This window comes from Chrysemys picta, chromosome 3 (genome assembly GCF_011386835.1).
Source record: "Chrysemys picta bellii isolate R12L10 chromosome 3, ASM1138683v2, whole genome shotgun sequence".
Classification (NCBI taxonomy): Eukaryota; Metazoa; Chordata; order Testudines; family Emydidae; genus Chrysemys; species Chrysemys picta.
The window spans coordinates 194922991-194936666 of NC_088793.1; the positions used below are offsets into that span (position 1 = coordinate 194922991).

The 13676-nt window shown below is 44.6% G+C and overlaps 1 long non-coding RNA gene across 1 annotated transcript in view; it reads right to left on the minus strand.

Moving 5' to 3' along the window:
• Positions 1–13676, minus strand: part of LOC122174365 (uncharacterized) — a 56282-nt gene that overhangs the window by 15863 nt on the left and 26743 nt on the right. The gene's annotated exons all lie outside the window — the stretch shown is intronic.

Here is a 13676-nt window from a genome sequence, read left to right on the forward strand (position 1 = left end):
CATTAAACCATTCCCTCCATAAACTTATCTAACTTTATCTTAAAACCAGACAGGTCCGTCGCCCCCACCGTTTCCCTCGGTAGGCCGTTCCAATATTTCACCCCTCTGACGGTCAGAAACCTTCGTCTAATTTCAAGTCTGAACTTCCCCACGTCCAGTTTGTATCCATTCGTTCTGGTATCCACGTTAGTACTAAGCTGGAATAACTCTTCTCCCTCCCTTGTATTAATCCCTCTAATATATTTAAAGATAGCAATCATATCCCCTCTCAGCCTTCGCTTTGTCAGACTAAACAACCCAAGCTCCTCTAGTCTCCTTTCGTACGACAGCTTTTCCATTCCTCTGATCATCCTAGTGGCCCTTCTCTGCACCCGTTCCAGTTTGAGTTCATCTTTTTTAAACATGGGAGACCAGAACTGCACACAGTACTCCAAATGAGGTCTCACCAGCGCCTTGTACAACGGAAGCAGGACCTCCTTATCCCTACTAGATATACCTCGCCTAATGCACCCCAAGACAGCATTGGCTTTTTTCACCGCCACGTCACATTGTCGACTCATAGTCATCCTGCGGTCTACAAGAACCCCTAGGTCCTTCTCCTCTTCCGTTACTTCTAACCAATGCGTCCCCATCTTGTAACTAAAATTGTTATTAGTCATCCCCAAATGCATCACCTTACACTTTTCACTATTAAATTTCATCTTATTTCTGATACTCCAATTCACAAGCTCATTCAAGTCTCCCTGCAGGATATCTCTGTCCTCCTCCGAATTTACAACGCCTCCCACCTTCGTATCATCCGCAAATTTTATCAGCCCACTCCTGCAATCGGTTCCGAGGTCAGTTATAAATAGATTAAATAAAATGGGTCCCAAAACCGAACCTTGAGGCACTCCACTAGTAACCTCCCTCCAACCTGACAGTTCACCCTTTAATACAACCCGCTGCATTCTCCCCAGTAACCAATTCCTTATCCACTTCTGGATTTTCATATCGATCCCCATGTTTTTCAGTTTAACCAATAATTCCTCATGGGGTACAGTATCAAACGCTTTACTGAAATCCAGGTATATTAGGTCCACCGCATTTCCCTTATCTAATAAATCCGTTACTTTCTCAAAGAAGGAGATCAGATTCGTTTGGCACGATCTGCCCTTCGTAAAACCATGTTGTAATTTATCGCAATTGCCACTACCCTCCAGGTCCTCAACTAGTCAGAGTGGTTACCAAAATAAAATAAAATAAAATATAAGCACACAGTCTAAACTCTCAACCCTCTTAGACTGGGTAATAGCTAGAATAAGCAGTATTTATCACCCCACTGGATATTGCAGTCCTTAATATACAGGTTTGTTCCTTAGACCTGGGCCAATCTCCTCTGTTGGAGTCTTGTCTTCTTCTCAGTGTCTTAGTTGCTTGCAGTGAAGGTGGGGGCAGGAGAAGGGCCCAGTATGTGTCCGCTCTCTCTGTTCTATACCCTCACTCCATGTGCTTGGGGAGCACAAGTCGAGGCATGTCTGGGGGGGCATTGCTGAGTCTCTCCAAGCAAGGTTGAGCAATTCCCCTGGTGTGGCCTCATGCAGGTGAGTCATTGCATTGTAGCTCCCTTGCTGGACCATGGCTGTTGATGGGTTGTTGGTTACTTTCCTTGCTGTTGCCTCTGGGGAGCTAATATCTGGCTGATTCCCCAACTCACAGTACATACAACACAATTCTCATAACTTCGTATGCATTAATGATACATATATATAGATAGAGAAATGACTTTCAGCAGATCATAACCTTTCCCCTGATAGCTTACAAGGCATGCTTTATATGTAAGATCACAATTATATGAAAATGAGGAATATGGGGGTTACAGTACACTCTCCCAAGGTATAGAATGTCACACACCCCTCCCCCAAAATTCAGACAGGCTGGGGTGCAGGTGGTGCTCCGTCCCTGAGACCCCACCATATGGGAGCTGCCTGGCATAGCCACTCGCCCCCCAAATGTTCCTCTGCGCCCCGCTAAGGGGTGTGCCCCACAGTTTGAAAACTTATTCTGAGTCGCACAGCAGGAAGGAAATGTACACCAATGCGGCTGCAGTTTTAATTGAAAGGAGATTAAATGTTGACTAGATTGCCAAGTTTTATTAAATACAATGTGTTGTCTGCCATTACAGGATTTTTCTCCCATACCCCCCGATGAGAGCTCACATACACCAGTTTGTAAACCACTGCCTTAGATTGTAAGTTTCATAGGGGAGCACCTGTCTGTTTGTTCTGTATTTGTCCAGTGACTTGCACAATAGAGTCCTGATCCATGGGTGGGAGTCCTAAGCGCTATGATAATGCAAATAATAAATAATAATACTTTTAAAAGATAATCCCTATGAGAAGAGGCACCCTGTAAACCCAGCCTTACCCAGAGCCCTCCTTCAATGGAACAAGATAATGTGCCACTTTTAACAGCTTATGGGAGAGAGCCAGCGGTGTTTACATGCAATTATTGATTTAAATTAATCAGTGCAGGAAAGTAAAATAATGCCAGGTCACTATGAGAGCTGCTCGTTGGCTGGCCCAAATGGTTGTATAACTGGTTGTCAAAGTGTTTCTTGTTCGCTTGGTTGAGGGCTTTGTGGTCTACAGTGTTCAGTCCCTGATAAAGAACTTACTAGAGCTCCCAGTCTCAATCACTGAGATACTTAAAATAAACAAAGCCAAAGGTGAATTTTAATATTCTACCATGCCATATGTGTGCAATTATGATTCATCCCCTGGGCTCTGATAAGTGTTGTGTAATGTTTTACCATGTCTTTTTCCCTCACCGACTCAATAGTATATTGTATTTGTATATTTTCTCTTTGCAGCTGAAAGGAGCAATAAGACATGTAATATAAGCCTGTAATAAAATTTGCAATACGTAATATATGGAGTGTTACAAATTAGGAGATATGATGTCATGGTTTTTTATTTTTGGAAAGTCATGAAAACATAATCTACATTCCAGTGAACCCTTTAGGGTCTTAAAATACTTGTTTATATAGTAAAATATGTCAGAATTATATGGAGTATGATTTTGCATCATTTCCATTACACTATAATAAGGTAGTTAGTATATATAATTTTTAATGCACTGAATTATTACCGAAAGAATTAGTATGCTAAATAAGAGGCTTTCCATTAAAATACAACACTTTATATTTTAAATGTTGATATTTACTAACAGAGTATTTTAAATACTGCAAATACATGTTGGCTCTAGGAAAAGAAATTCGATTTTCTTTCACAAAAGGTATATCACTAATAATGAACCCAGACACATAATATTAAATGCATTATTCCCAGATGTCTGGGATAAAGGCAAGGATATCAAGCTGTGCCAATCTGAATGAAAACCTCCAAAAGAGTACTGCATGCATGAGATTTTAAAACTCATGGAAACACCCAGCAAAATCATTCTTCAAAAGAGGACATTCTATTAAAAACTGGTTTTAATTAATGCGAAACAATATTACATTCAGAGCATACTGTAGTCTGAGTTCTCTCCAGATCAGGGAGACTTGGCAGCTCAGCGAATGCTTTTTCTATTTTTGTTTTTTGTTTTTTTGTAAAAACACACACAAGGATTTTATTCCCTTTTTTGGATACTAATATGCAACCAATTATAAACTGAGCTGAAGCACTGGATAATTTCCAGTTTGAATGCCAAGCAGCTCCTACATTTCATCAGTGTGTGTGATAGCACTGACACTAACAGAGTCTGTGACAATTTTTAGTAACAATTTGTAAACTATTTCTCAGAAGTTTATAAAAATGCTTAACAAAGTGGGAAAGCTATAGCAAACAACATTCCAAGGACCACTTTGTGTTACTGAATTTTAACCAGTTGGGTGTTCTGCTTAAAAATAAAACTAAAAGTACCTTTTAGCCCCAACTTTGAGAGTGGAGGGACAGAGGGGTTCAGGTGAGAAAGGAAAAGTTGAGTATAATCAATGTATTGCTGCAGGAGTACTATTTTCACTCACACTATCTGAAATTCAGTCCTTGCACTGGCCCCATGCACAGAGAAAAATTTCATTTACTGTTCACTTAATCTTTAGTTTCAGGGGTTTACTCTGTTAACTTTACTGAAGTGCTCTTTTCTTTTACATTTTAAAAAGACTAATTCTGTTGTAAATCTTGTTTTCTTCTACATATAAAAAGAGAATCATTATTAATAATAGATGTTCATCTGCATGAGCAAGCCTAATGAAAAAGCTTAGCAATACTGGTTGGGCTAAAATCAGCCTGGGATAAGAGGTCGCACCTCCACTGACCTCAGTGGAGTTGTGCCTGAATTTGATTACTGTTTTTAACATTCAAAAACACCACCTAAAAGAGGAATTTAGTCACCTTGTGCAGTAATGATGGTTCTTCGAAATGTATGTCCCTATGGGTACGCCATAGGGACAAGATGTGCTTGCATTCCTGCACTGCTGATCGGAGAACTTAGATAGCAGTGCCCATGCAGCACACACATGTGCTGTCTCCTCCTTGTGGTCTGCCACGAAGCTAACCAGTTTTGCTCTGGCAAACCCGCCTTAGTTCCTTCTCTACCGCAGAGTCCCTGACAAGAACTATGAAGCAGAGAAGAGGAGGGCAGGTTGTGGAGCACCCATAGGGACACACATCTTGAAGAACCATCATTACTGCAGATTTCCGGGATGGGGACATCCTTGAAGAAGGCGACAGAGGAGGAAACCGATATCTTGGAGTGTGTAAAGATTGCAGGTGGAGGTACGAAATTGTGAGCCTGATAACAGGCTTAATGCAGCTTAAGGCCCATTTAGAGAGTCTCTGGGTTGATATCGCTGGTAATATCTATCCAAAATGAAGAGGAAAAACCTAGGAGATTTCCTAAAAGCATTTGTCCTGTCCAAGTAGAAGGCCGGGCTCTCCTTACATCAGTGTGTGTAGAATGGCTTCCCTAATATCCTGGTGAGATGATAAAGGTCAGGAGGTGAATGAGCCTATATGAGACATATGAAAGTCCCAAGTCACACTGGGGATGAACTTCGGTTGTGGTCTGAGCGTAACCTTGATTTACTGTAAAGGGGGGAGATGCACCATAAGAGCTGCTATCTCCCCTATCCTTCTTGTTAAGATGGTGAGGACCAGAAAAATGTCTTCGTTGAAAGGTCCATGAGTGAACAAGTGGCAATGGGTTTGAAGGGCGGTCCGGTCAGTCCTTTTAATACTAAATTGAGGTCACATGGTGGGGCAGGATGTCTGGGTTGGGAAAGAGGTTCACTATGCTTTTAAGGAACCTCTTTGTAGTTGGGCGTGTCGGAAAACTGAGTGCCCTTCTATTTGTTGGTGAAAAGTCACTATTGCCACCAAGTGTCAGAGGGGTAGTCGTGTTAGTCTGGATCTGTAAAAAGCAACAAAGAGTCCTGTGGCATCTTATAGACTAACAGATGTATTGGAGCATAAGCTTTCGTGGGTGAATACCCACTTCATCAGACGCATGCCACCAAGTGCACCTGGAGCGAGCTAAGAGACAGTCTGAGTTCTTAACAGTCAATAGACTATTGGTAGAGAGCAGATGTCGGGGTAATCAAACCTGAAAACTTGTCCGCTTTTGTAGGTAAGTACGATGGTTAGTCACTTTCCTGCTGCGTGTAACACTTCTTGGACCTCTGCAGAGCAGGATCTCTCTGTGTGTTGGAACCATAAAGGAGACGGGCTTTGAGCCACAGTATCCATAGATTGGGATGGAGAGTGCATCCTTTGTTCTGCGAGAGGAGGTAAGGAGCGAGTTGAAGAGGGATTGGTGGAGACACATTGCCAGTTGTGACAAGAAGGGGTCCCACGTCTATCTCGGCCAGGTTGGAGCAATCAGTATGAGGTTTGCTCTTTCTCTTTTTATTTTCAATAGGACTTTCAGCAAGAGAGGAAAAGGGGGAAGGCATAAAAAAGGCCCTTGTCTCATGAAAGAAAAAGAGTGTCCCCTAAGGAGTGCTGTCTGAGGCCTGCTGTGGAGCAGTATCCTGGGTATTTCTGGTTCAGGTAAATGGTGAACAAGTCTATTATCGGTGTCTCCCATTGTCGGAATATGTCATGGAGTATCACTGAGTCCATCTCCCATTCATAGTTGTGTGGGAACTTAACGGTTGAGACTGTCTGCTGTTGTGTTGTGCACTCCCAGGAGGTATTGTATATTGCTGATATTGTAATTCTATGGGAAATGCACCAGTTCCACAACTTTATTGCTTCCATGCAAAGAGAGGGCAATCTGGGTCCCCCTTGATGATTTAAGTAGTACATGCTCACTATGTTTTCCATCATGACCTTCGTGTGTGTGCCTCTGATCAGCATAAGGAAGTGAGTGCACACACTCCTGACTGCTCTGAGTTCGAGCAGGTAAATGTGAAGACACACGTCGGAGGGTGACCATTTGTCCTGTACTGTGAGGTTGTTGAGAAGTGCACGCCTATGAGGGATGCATCGGTGGTGGTGAGAAGTGACTGAGGAGGTTGTGCAAATAGGATCTCCATGCAGATGTTTGCTGGATCCTTCCACCAGTTCAAGAATTGTTTGACCTTGGTGGGAAGTGAAATTGGTTTGTCGAGGCTGTCTTTGTTCCGTCTGTAAACCAAACTGCACCATGACTGGAGGCATCTCATGTGAAGTCTAGCATGAGCTATCACAGATACCCCATGACCATGTGCCCCAGAAGCTAAAGGCAACATCTGGCTGATATTTGAGGGCTGGTTCGCACTATTTCTATGAGCATGGAGAGACAGAGGAAACTCTGTTATGGAAGGAGTGCTCTCACTTGGACAGAGTCAAGATTGGCTCCTATGAAATCTAATCTCTGTACTGGGGTTAATGTCAATTTTTGTATGTTGATTTGTAGGCCCAGGTTTCTGAATGAATGCACAGTCATATAGGTAACCTGTCGAGCTTCATTGAGGTAGCACACCCAGAGGAGACAATTGTCCAGGTAAGGGTAGATCATGATTTCTTGGGAGCATAGTGGCCGCCACTACAGAGAGAACCTTGGAGAATACTCTGGGAGTCAATGAGAGGCCAAAGGGGAATACACATCATTGGTAGTTGTCCTGCCCTCTGAGATATCATCTGTGGGATGGCAGGATTGAAATATGGAAATAAGCATCTTGGAGGTCGAGGGCTGAGAACCAATCTTTCTGTTCCAATGCTGGAATAATTGCTTGCTAAACTGAATTTTTGAGCCTTGACAAATTTGTTGAGTGCTCTGAGGTCTAGTATGGGTCTCCAACTTCCCTTTTTCTTAGGTATCAGGAAGTAATGAGTAAAAACCTTTGTCTCATAGATGTTGAGGTACTGGTTCTATGGCTCCTACACATAGTAGGTGGTCCACCTCTTGTCCTAACAGGCTCTTGTGAGAAGGGGCCCTGAACAAGGACAGGGAAGGATGTTGATGAGGAGGGCAGGAGGTGAAATGGATAGAGTACCTATCACAAATGATCTCTAGCACCCATTTTTTGGATGTTATCCATTCCCACATGCTCTGGAACAGAATAAGGCGACATCCATAAAGATGCGAAGGGTTGGCCGCATTAGATGGTGTTGAAGGGGGTGGTCTGACAGCACCCCTACCAACCCACCAAAACTGACATGTTTGAGGTGGATGGTTGGGAAAAAGCAGGTTGTAGGTCTGATGATTTGAGTTTTGAGAACCTAGACTTCCTCCTTTGTGGATCGTAGAAGAATTGGGTTGGGTAGTGTGCCAAGCGAGATTTGAATGAGGGCCAAGGGCTGTATTTTCTCATCTGTCCAGGTGTGTAAATTCCTAGTGATTGGAGTAGCCCTGGAATCTTTAGGTGTGTGGAGGGAGGCATCTGTCTTTTCTGCAATCATTTTGTGCCTTCAAAGGGAAGGTCTCCATCTCTGTCTGGACTTCCTTGGGGAAGCCCAGAAAGCGTAGCCAAGAGGCTCGCCTCATCATAAGGGCAATGCAGATGGAACGCGCTGCTATATCAGCTGCGTCGAGCGCTGACTGAAGTGCCCTCTTGGCCACCAGTTGTCCTTCACTGAGGATGTCTCTAAACTGATATCTGTGAGATTCTGGAAGCTGTTCAATAAAGGAATTGAGTTTTGAGTAGTTGACAGTCATATTTTGGTAATCTGTGATGCTGAATTGTAGTGTGGCAGATGAATAAGATTTCTCCCAAATAAATTGAGGCATTTCCAATCCAATAGGGGATGGATTTCGTCCGATGTTGTTGACCTCTGGAATTTATCGCATCCACAATGATCAAATTAGGGGGTGGAAGGGAGAAAAGAAATTCTGTGTCCTTTGCTGGCACATAATATTTCTTATTAACCTGCTTACAGTTTGGTGGGGCTGATGCAGGGGTCTGGGTCCAAGAGAGCCTCATTGATGGGGAGAACTACTCTGGATGAGGAAGAGGAGTGCAAAATGTCCAGCAATTTATGGTGTGACTCTGTGACCTCCTGTAGCAGTAATTGCAGCGTGTCTGCCACCCTCTGAGCTAGGTCTTGAAAAAGTTTAAAGTCGTCCCCCAACGACGGCAGAGTGGGTATCACTGCTTCATTTGGTGAGGAAGATGAGATGTTAGTCTGAGGTGTAACCTCTTCCTCAATGTTGGCCTCCTGTTCTTCCCTCATCTCTTCAAGAGGCTCAGAGGCAGAGGGAGGGCGCCTCATAGGTTCCTGGCAGGCCATGCTAGAATTGCGGGAGCCAAGATGTCTATATTCCTGCCAGAGATCCTAGTAAGGCCACTGGGATAATGGGAAGAGTCCCGGTGGTTGATACCATGGTTATTCATGCCAGGGAGGCTGAGGGTCAGATGGACATTATGCCTGAAGAGGTCCAGCTTGGTAATGGAAACTATAAAGTGCATGAAAGGAGCGACAGGAGACTACCTCCTCCTGCTCACTGTCTGAATCCCCACTGGAGAATGGGTGTGCAATGAATGATGCCGAAGGGGCATCTGGAGCTTGAGGAGCTGTCCCAGAGCCCCAGTACAGAGTAGAGGAGACTCAGGTACATCAGACACTGTGAGGTCTCTTGAGTATCTGAAGTCGAGTGGTGCCATAAATATCGGTATTGGTGGTGGTTGTCGGTGCCAGGACAACTGTACTGATGGAGTTGGTGATGTAGTCCAGATTAAATGATCCAACAATGTTTGGTCTACCATTAACCATACTGATGCCATTGTCCACACTGATGGAGTCTTCCCAAAGGCAAAGTTTTTGCCTTTATCTTGCCCAGTCGATACGAATGTTTCATTGCCTGTGCCCAATGGGTCCTTAGGCAGTCCCATGTGCTCCATTGGGATGGTACTGTGCGAGCTCTGAGTATCGCATTTGGACAACTTCAGTGCGGTCAGTACTGATGATACCGAACAAGCCGGTGATCTTTTTCAGCTGGTTTGGGGCTCGCTCTGTGGACTCATAGCTCTCTTTTTAGAAGCCTTTTGTGAGTAACTCATAGTTGCCTTCTTAGGCTCGCCTCCCGTGGATGTAGAAGGCTGTGGTGAAGATTCCCGCCATCTGGGTGAATCTTGATGCAGGTCCGAAGGCAGTTGGAGAGCTGCTTCCATTAGAAGAAGTTTAAGCCTCAGCTCTGTCCTTTCGGGACCACAGTTTCAACTGTTGGCATAAAACACACTTCTGGGGAATGTGGTTTTTCCCAAGGCAACGGGCAGAATGAGAATGTCCATCCATCACTGGGATGGCTTCTTTGCAGTTTAGACACCTCTTAAAGCTGGGTGAATCGGGCATATCCCATCCTGGGATGGTCTCTGGAAAATTAGGAGGTGGGGGGGGAACTTCAATAAAAATTGATAATTTTTTTAAAGAACGAAAAGAAAAGAAACCCAAAGGAAACTCTAATTAATATCCAGAAAAGAAACTAAAAGAAATGATTAACACGTATTTAGAGGATTAACGATCTGACAAACGGACAGCTAAAAGCTCCAGCGCTAGCCGGGGCGACTGAGAAGGAACTGAGGAGGGTTTCCTGGTGTAATGCTGGTTAGCCTCGTGGCAGAGCACAAGGGGGGACAGCACGAGTGTGGGGCAAACAGACACTGCTACCAAAGTCTTCCGATCAGCAAGCACGCCTACAGTGGAGCACCCATACAGACACTACTTGAAGAAGAAATTCTGGTTCTGGACTAGAATGTGCACAGTGCCTGCATGGATAAGGGAGTAGGGAGGAGCCTCTCCCACTTTGCACCCCGGCTCGATGGCAGTCTTTGTGTTCTCCTGAACACATGGACTACTTGTAGCTAAAGTCACTGCCAATTTGATGCTCCAGGGGAGGCTGGGCCATGAGGCCCAAAGGGAATACATGCTGTACAAAGGGAATACATGCTGCACTCTCAGCATGGATGATGCAGTGGTCATGCTCCCCTAGGGCTCATGGAAGAGTTGTGTCAGTCTATTACTATTCTATATGGAAAATGACTCCCTCTCTCCATAGTACCTATATAGAAAATTAGGGAAAGGAATGTTGTTATAATGCTAACTCCAGTAAGACTGAATAGGACGGTTCTTCTGTTCACTTGAAGTTCAAATTAAAATTAATATTCAAGACAGAGAGAGAGAGAGAAAGAGAGAGAGAGAGACCAAAAAAAAATCTGATACTTAAGAACATGCTAAAATAGTACTGTGTCAAGGATAAACCCACAGAAGACAGAGTATCATAAGCCAAGGGCATGGTATCTAATGATCTAGTTTGTCTAGACACTGCAGCCACATCTATAACTTATCAGGGAATTTCAAAACAATGTCTAATGTAAAATATATACCATACTATGTGCTACAATGCCTAGAGACAACAGGATGAGTTGAGGACGATGGAGCAATCTTGCCTCAGAAATTCCTGAGATGTTTGTTTCTCTGGTCGCTAATGTATATTTGCTTTTAAAAAAAACAATTCTTTATGTAACAAAACAAGCATGTGGTCAGGCACCCATCATAGAATTCCTAGGTCTAGATTTAATCCTTGGGGAAATGATCAAGAGAAAATTCTTTCCACATTGCAACCCATATTCCAAGTGATTTGTATGTGTGTCTTCCTTTCCCCTTCTGCTGTCCATACAGCTCAGCGCTGCATGATATTTTTGAGCAGGATGTTGGCATGTTGTCTCTTTAAAGGCCTCTTTAGGTACAGAGATGCACAGGCCACAGCCATGGTCAACACACACAGGACAGATATCAATTAATAACTAAAAATAAGAACTACCAAAAATGTCCTCTGTTCATCAAGGTTCACAGCTGCAGAGAAGTTCAGAGCAGGCAAAAAGCCATTCAAAGAACAAGTACATGAATTAATCCCCATTCCTTTGTTTATTCCCTCCTGCCCAACCCTTCCACTTCCTATGCACAGTTCATCTGAGGTCTGAGCAGCTGCACATGCACTTCTCAATGTGTGGTAATACAATATACCTTACAAACAATCCTATGGTTCAATAGTATGGGTTGTTAATGTTTCTTCCTTCCTTAAGGGCCACAGAGTTTTCATTAGAGCTTGCCACGGAATCATGTTGATTTCACATATTATCATTCTCAGCCTGTTTGTGTAAAAATAATTCATGTTTCATAGCTATATTGTGTACTGAAACATACAACATGCCAGAAATAACTCGCATACTTTAGAAGGTCTGTATGGTAGTATGCCATCAGATTTATCAAGGCATCTAAAACACTTTAGACTTTAAAAGGTCCTTTCAGTGACTGATCTAGTTAATTTGTGAGCCTAACTAAGGTATGTCTACACTACGGGATTACTCCAAATTTACAGAATTTGATTTTTGGCAACCGATTGTATAAAGTCGAGTGCATGCAGCCACACTAAGCACATTAATTCAGCGGTGTGTGTCCATGTACCGAGGCTAGCGTCGACTTCCGGAGCGTTGCACTGTGGGTTGCTACCCATAGTTCCCGCAGTCTCCCCCACCCATTGGAATTCTGGGTTGAGATCCCAATGCCTGATGGGGCCAAAAATTTGTCGCGGGTGGTTATGGGTAAATGTCGTTAGTCAATCCTCCCTCCGTGAAAGCAACGGCAGACAATCATTTCGCGCCGTTTTCCCTGGATTGCCCAGGCAGACGGCATAGCACGGCAACCATGGAGCCCGTTCAGCCTTTTTTCACTGTCACTGTATGTCTACTGGATGCTGCTGACAGACGCATTACTGCAGCGCTACACAGCCTTTGCAAGTTAGCAAAGATGGTTACCAGCCATACTGTACCGTCTGCTGCTTTGCAAGTTGGCAAAGATGGTTACCAGTCATACTGTACCGTCTGCTGCTGTCATGGGTGCTCCTGGCCGGCCTCGGTGAGGTCGGTCGGGTGCGCCTGGACAAAAATGGGAATGACTCCGCAGGTCATTCTCTTCTTTAAGTTTTGTCTAATGGAGAGTCAGTCCTGCCTAGAATATCAGGCAAGCCTACTAAAGAACCAGAGAGGCAAACGGCCGCTCCGGGTCAGAGCCCCAGACATCCCGCAGAAATGATGAGCTACATGCCATTCTAGGGAGTGCCTCTACAATAACCCCACCCGTTGCTTTCCTCCTCCCCACCCCTCCCGGGCTACCTTGGCAGTTATCCCCCCATCTGTGTGATGAAGTAATAAAGAATGCATGAATTTGAAACAACACTGACTTTATTGCCTCTGCAAGCAGAGATCAAAGGGGGGAGGGGAGGGCAGTTGGCTTACAGCGAAGTCGAGTGAACCACCATTCTGCATTTGCTCAGCCTATAGCTGAAAATGGGAATCTGTGATAAGCACTAGGATAGACGCACAGGCAGGACTGAATCTCCATTTGTGTGTGGGCCTTTGGTTGACACTGGTAAAATACAAAATGTCCCAGGATATGTATGTTGGGGGACAGTTCTAAACGGCAGCTTTATTTTTTTATTTGCAGCAAAATGTAGAGGTCTAAGTATCTGATTGTGAGCCCTGGGAGCAAGGGATAGGCTGGGGTAGGTGCAACCGCGCGGTGCTGCTGACTGGGAGAGCAGCCTGAGGCAGAAGCCTCCAGCTGGCATGATATTGCAGGCAGGACTGAATCTCCATTAGACAAAACTTAAAGAAGAGAATGACCTGGAGTCATTCCCTTTTTTGTCCAGGCGCCCCCGACCGACCTCACAGAGGCCAGCCAGGAGCAGCCCTGGGACAACGATGATGATTACCAGTCATACTGCACCGTCTGCCGTCCGCAAGGCATGGCAAGGCAAGGGGATGCTGCTGTGTAGTGCTGCAGCACCGTGTCTGCCAGCAGCATCCAGTAGACATATGGTGACAGTGAAAAAAGACGAGAAACTATTTTTTCCCCTTTGCTTTCATGGGGAGGGCGGGGGGGCTGACAACATATACCCTGAACCACCTGCGACAATGTTTTTGACCCTTCAGGGAGCTCAACCCAGAATTCAAATGGTTTTCGGAGAGTGCGGGAACTGTGGGATAGCTACAGTCATCAGTCGCCCCTCCCTCCGTGAGCGTCCATTTGATTCTTTGGCTTTCTGGTACGCTTGTCTCAGCTCCTTAAGTTTGGCCCTGAGAATGCTTCCTGCACAGAGGTACACCAAGTCATTTATCACTAGTGTAGTCTTGGTGTTGGGGCTCTACACACTAACCCTGCTCCCGGTTCCCAGTACAGGGGGCAGCTTGGGGGGGCTCGTCAGTGCACTGC